This window comes from Carcharodon carcharias, chromosome 3 (genome assembly GCF_017639515.1).
Source record: "Carcharodon carcharias isolate sCarCar2 chromosome 3, sCarCar2.pri, whole genome shotgun sequence".
Classification (NCBI taxonomy): domain Eukaryota; kingdom Metazoa; phylum Chordata; class Chondrichthyes; order Lamniformes; family Lamnidae; genus Carcharodon; species Carcharodon carcharias.
The window spans coordinates 79572851-79583337 of NC_054469.1; the positions used below are offsets into that span (position 1 = coordinate 79572851).

The 10487-nt window shown below is 47.7% G+C and overlaps 1 pseudogene; it reads right to left on the reverse strand.

The window, feature by feature from the left end:
- Window positions 1-9428: 9428 nt before the first annotated feature.
- Window positions 9429-9787, reverse strand: LOC121276020 (annotated as a pseudogene).
- Between the last annotated feature and the right edge of the window lie 700 nt (window positions 9788-10487).

Genomic DNA, 10487 nt, shown 5'->3' on the forward strand with positions numbered 1-10487 from the left:
CTTGTTGCAGTCCTACTCCGGCCCCCTTCCACAACTCTTTCTCCGGTACATCGATGATTACTTCGGTGCCGCTTCATGCTCTCGTCGGGACTTGGAAAAATTTATTAATTTTGCTTCCAATCTCCACCCCTCCATCATTTTCACGTGGGCCATCTCTGACACTTCCCTTCCCTTCCTTGACCTCTCTGTCTCAATCTCTGGTGATAGACTGTCCACCAATATCCATTACAAACCCATCGACTCCCACAGCTATCTCGACTACAGCTCCTCACACCCCGCTTCCTGTAAGGACTCCATCCCATTCTCTCAGTTCCTTCGCCTCCGTAGCATCTGTTCCGATGATGCTACATTCAAAAACAGTTCCTCTGACATGTCCTCCTTCTTCCTTAACCGAGGTTTTCCACCCACGGTCGTTGACAGGGCCCTCAACCGTGTCCGGCCCATCTCCCGCGCATCCGCCCTCACACCTTCTCCTCCCTCCCAGAAACATGATAGGGTCCCCCTTGTCCTCACTTATCACCCCACCAGCCTCTGCATTCAAAGGATCATCCTCCGCCATTTCCGCCAACTCCAGCATGATGCCACCACCAAACACATCTTCCCTTCACCCCCCTTATCGGCATTCCGTAGGGATCGCTCCCTCCGGGACACCCTGGTCCACTCCTCCATCACCCCCTACTCCTCAACCCCCTCCTATGGCACCACCCCATGCCCATGCAAAAGATGCAACACCTGCCCCTTCACTTCCTCTCTCCTCACCATCCAAGGACCCAAACACTCCTTTCAAGTGAAGCAGCATTTTACTTGCATTTCCCCCAACTTATTCTACTGCATTCATTGCTCCCAGTGTGGTCTCCTCTACATTGGAGAGACCAAACATAAACTGGGCGACCGCTTTGCAGAACACCTGCGGTCTGTCCGCAAAAATGACCCAAACCTCCCTGTCGCTTGCCATTTTAACACTCCACCCTGCTCTCTTGCCCACATGTCTGTCCTTGGTTTGCTGCATTGTTCCAGTGAAGCCCAACGCAAACTGGAGGAACAACACCTCATCTTCCGACTAGGGACTTTACAGCCTTCCGGACTGAATATTGAATTCAACAACTTTAGGTCGTGAGCTCCCTCCCCCATCCCCACCCCCTTTCTGTTTCCCCCTTCCTTTTTTTTCCAATAAATTTTTAAGATTTTCCTTTTCCCACCTATTTCCATTATAAAAAAAAACCCCACTAGAGCTATACCTTGAGTGCCCTACCATCCATTCTTAATTAGCACATTCGTTTAGATAATATCACCAACTTTAACTTTAACACCTATGTGTTCTATTGTACTATTGTTGTTGACATCTTTTGATGATCTGCTTCTATCACTGCTTGTTTGTCCCTACAACCACACCCCCCCCCCCCTTCCACCTCTCTCTCTCTCTATCTCTCTGCCCCCCACACACACACCTTAAACCAGCTTATATTTCAACTCTTTCTTGGACTCGAACTCAAGTTCTGTCGAAGGGTCATGAGGACTCGAAACGTCAACTCTTTTCTTCTCCGCCGATGCTGCCAGACCTGCTGAGTTTTTCCAGGTAATTCTGTTTTTGTCACAGGTAGACAGCGTTGTAAAGAAAGCTTTTGGCATACTGGCCTTCATAAATCAAAGTATTGAGTATAGGAGTTGGGATGTTACGGTGAGGTTGTATAAGACATTGGTGAGGCCAACTTTGGAGTATTGTGTGCTGTTCTGGGCACCTAACTACAGGAAGGATATCAGTAAGATTGAAAGAGTGCAGAGAAGATTTACTAGGATGTTGCCAGGTCTTCAGGAGTTGCGATACAGGGAAAGATTAAACAGTTTAGGACTTTATTCCTTGGAGGGTAGAAGAATGAGGGGATATTTGATAGAAGTTTACAAAATTATGAGGTGTATAGACAGAATAAATGCGTGTAGGCTCTTTCCACTTAGATTAGGAGAAATAAACACGAGAGGACATGGCTGTAGGGTGAAAGGGGAAAAGTTTAGGGGGAACTTCTTCACTCAGAGAGTGGTGGGAGTGTGGAACTAGCTGCCATCTGACGTGGTAAATGCAGGTTCACTCTTAGGTTTTAAGAATAAATTGGATAGATACATGGATGGGAGAGGTCTGGAGGGTTATGGACTGGGTGCAGGTCAATGGGACTAGCAGAATAATATTTTGGCACAGACTAGAAGGGCCGAATGGCCTGTTTTTCTGTGCTGTAGTGTTCTATGGTTCTATGGTTCTATGGGCTGTTCTATGGAGAGAACACAGGGCAATTTTTGTGCAGTCAAAGAGGCTTTGCATCTGGGGAATCCAGCAACAGAAGTAAGTTTGAGTTCTCTTGGCCTGATCAACAGGCTCTATGGGAAGGTCTCCTTACAAATGGAACAACTGTCACCTGCTTGCTGGCAGGATGTGCAGTAAACTGACAGCGCTTGCTGATGCCATCTATTGCACATAGTGGTTCAGGGCCACAGATACCAACACAACAAGCCCTTTGTTAATAAAAGCAAAATACTGCAGATGCTGGAAATCTGAAATAAAAATAGAAAGGGCTAGGTCTTAGCAGATCTGTCAGCATCTGTGGAGAGAGAAGCAGACTTAACATTTCAGGTCAAATTAACTCTTCTTCAGCCCTGTGTTGCCTGTTTCTCTTGATTTTTGTTCTAATTCCTGCTGCAACAGGTGTCTTAGTTCAATGATTGGCTGCCTACTAAAGTGCAGTCTCCTCATATACTACTCCTCTCAAATGTTGAGATATAGCATCTTATTCCAGAATACCCTTATGCAGAATATCCTTAGCCCTTGATGTAGTGTAAGGGTTAACAGAATGAAAATGCTAATGTATGATGCAGATGATGATGTACCACTGACATCAGTCAGTCATGTGTTGGGCCCTTGAGAGAGAGTTTGGAACACCATGCTCAGGAGCAATATGATTACTCTGTAACCTGTTTAGATGTAGTTCTGATAAATAAGTGTTAAGCAAGTACTAGAGTATGACCACTGTCTGTCTAAGGGAAGATAGGTCAAGCATATCAATACCCAAGAATCACCCCTAGAGACCATCCAAAACAAAGGGCAGCAGTGGAGACATCAATGTAAAAAATACTTTGGTGTTATCGACGGAGCCACAGAGTGAACAAAAACTTGATAGCAGCTCGTACTTATAGCTTGAAGATGGAGGAGGCACACTGTAGAGAGGTAACAATGACTGTGTTCAGTGAGCAGTCCCTGTCCCTACCCCACTCGTTTGACAGTCCTGAGGGCCCACAGAGAGGTCAAGAGAGGAGTTATGGGAACAGCATTTCCTCCGATTTCAAGTAGTGCCGTGCCTTCGAGCAAAAGAGCAAGAGCATCATGGCAATTTATTTCTATATGTCATGTGTCCTGTAGTAGACGATGTCCTCCTGAGGCTAGGAGTAGAGGAGCCCAATGCGGACTTTGACACTGTTCTCAAGGCCTTCAACGCCTGCCACAGAGTCCCATTGTAGATCAAGCAGTCCGATATGCAAGGCAGATCAAGCTTATAGAAATTAACCGGGCTATAATTTGGCATGACTCCAAGGCTTCACATGACTCCGTTGACTAGATAGGTCCATGGGCAGTGGCATCACCCACATGAAATCCCGCCAAATAGACAGTGGCTTCACCCACATGAAAGCCTGCCCAACTGGGTAAAGGGTGGGAAACTCCACACGAGCAGCCATTTTGAGATGCTTATGTTGCAGTGCGAAGAATCAACATAAATGTCAGGTCTGGCCAGCAGGGGATGTGGAAAGCTTTGAGTGTAGGAAAACTGGACATTTGAAGTGTTTCTGCACATCAAACAACATTGAGGTAGAAGACAAGAAAATATTTATGAAACACACTCCATCCAAGAAATTGGAAATCAACACAAAGATGAAATTACAGAGTTTCTAGGAAGTTATTCATCTTAGTCAAGACTATTGGTTAGTTACAGTGCAAGTTAAAGACTTTGATACCACCTTTAAAGTATGATACTGGTGTTAACATACTAGCAGATGATGTAGACTGGCTTCAGCTACTACTCCTTTATCCATCAGAGATCAAATTATAATGTCCAGGGAACACAAACCTTCCTAACAAAGGATAATTTCTCCTCTACTTTTATTTAGAACCAGTGGAACTCCAGCCTATAGCAGCTGAGGAAGTTTATACAATCAGTAGTAAGTTCGTTTCTATCACAGAGACACCATCCACTAGACCCTGGGCAGAGATTGAGGTTATGAATTTCTCAGTTCTTCACAAAGTTAGTTCAGAGGTGGCAGATACAGAAGGCACTGTGGCAGATGGTGACCACCCGCACGAAGACTTGCTGGACCTGAGTTGGCTCTTTCCAGAAGAAAGTGATGAGGAAGAGGCTTTTGTGGCATTGAGTGATCTGTTGGAGGATGAGGTCCTCAAGGTTGGTCTGTCCTCCCAATCAATGGATGCACTACATGAAGTTTCTGATGCCTTTTTTGAGCAGTCAGTTGTGGCTGAGCAGCATTTAGTTCTTTATTCCACTGAAACCACCAATTTAACACCTAGTTTATTGCTAGTTATCCATGAAGAGTCTTCCAGAGAGAAAGCCTTGCCTAATTCCATGTTACAGTTGTAGGAAACTAGGGCTCCTAATAAACTGGTAATTTCTGCATAGCATGGGATTAGCTAAACAGTATTCATTTTCTCTCTCTGGAAAGGCAATTTCTAAAAAGGCAATTTCTAAGCAGGCAATAATTCTAAACACCCTCTGGAAACATCAGGGTCACTTGGTTCAGGTGCCCATGTTGACATTCCTAAGTTGGTACTAAGTGTTATCAATGAAAGTGTTTAGAAAGAGCCAGGAAATAACTCTCAGCATAACATAAACTAAAAAGCTGACCTTGAGCAGGGTGATGAACAGGAGTCAGAGTTGACCACCCTGACATTTTGGGTATCGGTCCTATATCCATTGATCAGAAGGGCTTGATAATATGATTGGCACTGTGTAAACTACCAGCCCCCAGAAAAAGGGTACATTAACAAGTGCTTGGGGACAGGGGGCAGTCCTCAAGAGGTGGCGGTGCCCATCTGGCAACACTTCAACTAGAGAGCAGAATGCTGCTATCACAAGCTACTGAGAACAACACACTCTGCGCCAACTGTCTGTTTGTACTCTGGGATTAGTAAACCACTCTCAACTGTCACAGGTCATATAGTTTTCTGTCTAATTAGTTAATGCACATATCTAAACTATTGCTGCTTAATAAACTATCTTAAAATTACTTACAAATAATCGGTGGCCTATCTTAGGTACCTTGATTTTTCACTCCTGAATCCAAAAGTCTTACACAGTGCATGAAGGATCACACTGCCAAAGGGCTGGTAGCTTCCAGGAATGAAAGTCAAGTGGTACCCATACTTCAGTTCCAGCTGAAAATCTTGTTACCTCTAGAGCTGTATGTCAGCACAGAAGCTACAAAAGGATCTTTAACACTTCTAAAGCTTTGCAAACTTGCCTCTGAGTTAGTCATCTATAGGAAATTGGTCTTCATTTTGTCACTGAAATTCATCCTATTGCAGAAGATGGTGCCGTCTTGTCTCCGTATCATCAGAAATTCTTTCCATTGCCCAGAGTAGAGCAGCCTTGCACAGAGAAAAGTGTAGCTCTCTTACCACTGCCTACAGAATCACTGGGGAATCATCTCTTCTTTTTCTGAAAGGCTTGCTGGAATTTTGTCATTTTTCTTTTTCCTTTCATCATTCAGATTAATTGGAATCTCACACCTTTAGTACCTTTTTAGGCTTCGATGCAGTGGTGAGTGATAAAGCAGTGAGAGTTTTCCCTGAAGTTCCTGATTATTCACTTTCTGAAGGTTTATCCCTGTGCACTTTGAGGGAGCAAAAAGCTCATGAGGGAGTCCTGATTTCTTCTCATCTGGTCCCAGAGAGTCCATAGCTTGATGCCCTTCAGTCTTCTCTCTTGGGTCAGTCTTTGGTTGAAAAATCCTCATTGTCCTTACAGTACAATAATCCTGAAACCAACACTCTGCTTATCAGCAATGCTGCCAAATTGCTGCCCCATTCTTCTGATGATTCCTCTTAGACGAAGGGTGGGATTTTCTGGCCTCTCCCACTGGTGGGATTTTCTGGTCCCGACAAAGTCAGCAGACTTTTGGCTGGCTCGACACATCCACTGTAGTGTGGCCCACTGAAGCGGGGCCAGAAAATCCCAGCCAAAGCGGAAAACCCACATGTTGCCAAGACATCTTCCCTAAGGGCTGAGGATACTGTGGGAGACTGAATCGCTTATAACAGTGACTTCGGGAGGGGGAAGAGTAGGAGTACGAGTTGGATAGAATCTGTAGTTGTAAAAAGAGAGTTTCAGAAATGCATAGGGTGGAATCATCCCAAATTTGCTCAAAGTGTGGTAGCGGGCGGGAAAAAGGATGTTTTACCCGCCGGCAGCAATGGTGGCTTTTCATGCCATATTGTCCCAATCCTGGTGCGTCCCTCCTCAGTAATTATGCATTCCCAAGAAACATGCCGGAATGCTGCCGGGGTGGCCTCTGATTCGCCTACCCCGCCATCACCTCAACTTTCAGTAATTTGGGCGACATATTTAAAGTGTGCCCCTGCACAGAGCTAGCATTCTCTAAGGCATCAGAAGCTGCTGGAAAGTTATGGTTGCCAAAAATGCTGTTCCCAAAATTAGCAACTCCTCCCTCAGAAGTCTACATGACATTGTAGAAGCCCACCGAGAAGACCTCTACACCCCATCCTGGGTGAAGACCAGCTAGCAAGGTCACCAATCCAGCATGGGAGACAGTGGCAGTAGTGGTAAGTGCCAATGCCCTGCAAAAGAGGACAGCTACACAGTGCTGAAAGAAGATGAATGATCTCCCCCGTTCCGCCAGGGTAAGTCACTCTTCTCATCACTCTCAACTCACACACTCACAAACCCATCACACATCCACGCAGATCTCATTGCCAGTTCAAGCGATATCACCATTCATTCTCTCACACACACCTTCACCATCCATGGCACTACTCACCATCCACACATGCCAGTCATCCTTCTGATCTGGCCTGCAAGCACCCTGCTTACATTCTCTTCACCTGTAGTTATGCAGGACAGGCTGGCAGGCAACAAGAGAGAAAGGTCACAGACCGGTGGAGGAATGTCTGACATCAAGGTCCTTACAGACTTTGAAAACAGAGCCACCCATCTGGCTGGTGAGGATCTGGACCATTCTGTGCTGACGGTGAGGTTGGCAGTGTTCTATCAAGTGAGGATCCAGCAGTGCAACATCCATCAGACAACCATGCTGTGAGTGAGTTCCCTGTTCCACAGTCCCTGCTGTGCACTAATTATTTCTCCTTGCTTTTGCAGCACATCCGGGAAGAAGCTGAGGGCATCCACGAGCCAGGTCCTCGAATCAAGCCCCGAAGACACCTCAGAAGAGGAATCTAATAACATCTTCATTGAAGACCCATCACAGTGCTCACTCACCCTCCACCAGCACTGAGAAACACACCTTAATGGGACCCAGTTCCATGTTAGCCTCAGGGTCACAATCTGGTGAGCGCACTGCTCTCTCTGATCCACAGCGGGCAGAGGCAGGGACTTCCCAGGTTTCCGACACTAGGAGGACTGCTGGAGGCTAGAGGTGTGCTGAGTCCAAGACAGATGACGAGGCTCTGGGCTCAACCATAACTCAGTTGCTGAAGCGGCAAAGGCGAGCTTGGGAACACCAAGAAGGGATGTCTAGTTCACTCCTCAGATTGCAAGGCATGGTGGAGGAGTCCGTCTGCCTTCAGTCTGAGGTGATGGAGCCGGCATGCCAACATACTGAGGTCAACACTGGTAGGATGGCGGCTGCCATGGAGACCTTGGTACAGGACATTGGTCCTGCACTGCTGCATGGGCTGAACTCCATTTATGATGCTATAGTTGGCCTCCAACAGTGTCAACGGGAGGGGGTTGTGGAGCAGCTTGATCTCACTCCAGCCTCCCCTTACCCCCAAGGAGTCAGCCAGGGGCCCTCAGGCACCCATAGGGAGGAGGGTCAGCAGATGCACACCCCGGGACTATCCACCCAAGTGACTCTGGGAGTGCCTGGCCCATCCGAATCCCATTCCTGTGTCCCCAGCAGCACCAGCTCCACAGAATGAGGAGGGTGCCACTGCTACAGAGCAGGACTCTGAAAGCAGGTCAGGGCTCCCGAGGCCTCGGCCCTCCTGAGGACACCTGTCAAGGTCATCACAAACAGTGTGCCCAAGACATAGCAGCAGGGCTAGGAAGCTTAAAAGGACATAGTTGAACAGCCTGAGCACAGTGCTAGTCACTCATCCATAATGTTCACCATTGTAAACAAACCCTCAAGAATGTCTCCCTGCCTATGACTCCTTGTTCTGTTAGGCAGTGTCCGTGTCACTCAGATGTGAAACCTTGGTTCCTGCACAAGCTAAAGGCAGGTGTCGCAGTCCAGGGCCTCTTTTCTGTGCAGCGTATAACCTTCAGAACAAAGTGATGGTCCAGCTTCATACTCACTGGACGCATTACTGATGCCTGCACCTCGATGGTGCTGGTCATTGCTGCCAGAATGTCGTGAGCAGGCATCACAGAGTTTCATTATTCTCTCTGTGTGCTCTCAGCATCTTTGAAGTGGGGCTGCCCCCCCCCCCCACCATGGCTTCATCATCTGTGATTGGTGACACTGTGCTCCTGAAGGGCTCAGGTGCTGAAGGCTGACAAAGGATCAGGTGCATTTAAAGTTTCACGGCTGCTTCTCCATGACATGACCCTGCTCACAGTGTGCAAGTGAGCTGCCCTCAGCCAGACAGGAGTCAGACATTCACAGATACAATGTGAAGATTTATGGAGTGTTCTCACTGCATCTCGTCATCATCCTCCTGGAATCTTGCGACTATTAGGGCCTCTGCTGTGTATCCATGACATCAGCCTGTGCACTGAGGGTATGTGCGCTGCCATCAGCCACACAGGAGTCAAACATTCACAGATACAAGGTGAGGTTGTCAGGACTGTCCTCGCTGCCTCTCGTCATCATCCTCCATGAGTCTTGCAGCTATGAGGACCTCCCGAGTGTGCCTGCCTCATCAAACCAGTGCGATTGCCTCGTCACCAGCATACTTGCCTTCGAGGACATCATCACCATCATCCCCTTCAATGTCCTCCTCATTGGAGGATATGTGCAGCTTCTCCATCTCCTCCTCAGCCAGCTCCTCTCCCCATTGCAGCACCAGATTGTGGAGTGCGCAGCAAGTGACAATGGTGTGCAACACCCTCTGGGGGCTGTATTGCAGTGGTCCATTGGACCTGTTGAGGCACTGGAACCTCAGTTTCAAAATGCCTATAGTTTGCTCCATAAAGGTTCAGGCTGCGGCAGTCACACAGTTCCAAAGCCTCCCAAGTCTATTCACACAGCTCATCGTCCTTCACACATTGCAGTGAGAGTTGGTTGCAGTGGATCCACAGTGAATTCCTCAGGTTGTTGATCCTGCCGCATTCCTGCTGGTGAAACACCTCACAAGTATTGATGTGCTCTTGTTCCACTCCTGTTGGATCTTGTCTAGTTGCTCCACATTCTTCTGATAAGCTTGCTCTGCATCATTCACTGCATCACTGGACAGCTTCACCTTATTCTGACTCTTTTCAATTTGCTTCTGATTTCCCGTGGAGTTTACATGTTCACCATTCTGCTCTGCCTCGTCTGCCTCTGCGGCCTTAGCTTCGTTGTATCGTCGCTCTGCTACACTCTGAGGCTGCCACATTAGCTTCATCAGCCACATCCTCTGTGGGTAGCCCTTGTACCCGAGGAGCCAACCCTGCAGCCACTGTGGACCCTGGAAGATGCCAGGGATTTGAGACCTACTAAGGATGTAGGAGTCCTGGACGATCACTGGGAATCGTGCGCAGACCTGTAGGATGTGTTTGTGGTGGTCGCACACCAACTGAACATTCAGCGAGTGGAAGCCCTTGCAGTTGATGTAGTTAGCTGCTTGTTACCATGGAAATCTAAGTGCCACCTGAGTGCTGTCGATGGCGCACTGTACCTGTGGAAAACCTGAGATCTGTACAAATCCAGCAATCTTGCTTCCAGGCTTTCCTGATCCTGGGAAAAATGCACAAAGTTCTGTGTCTTTGCAGAGATGGCGTCTGTGACCTCCTGGATGCACTTGTGAGCAGCGGCTTGTGAGATCCCACACATGTCACCTATGGAGCCCTGGAAAGAGCGACCAGTGTAAAAATTGAGCCCCCCTGTCACTTTCATGGCCACTGACGGTGGATTTCCTCCATGTCCCCGTGGTGGGAAATCCTGCAGCAGGTGGCATATGTGACTGGCCAGTTCCCTAGACATGAGCGGTCTTCAGTGACACTGGTTCTCAGTCATCTGCAGGAATGACCCTGGGTCTAGCGAGGCACCTATGAGCGACTGCTTGCTGTGGATCCTCAGCTGTGTGTGCAGCAGGC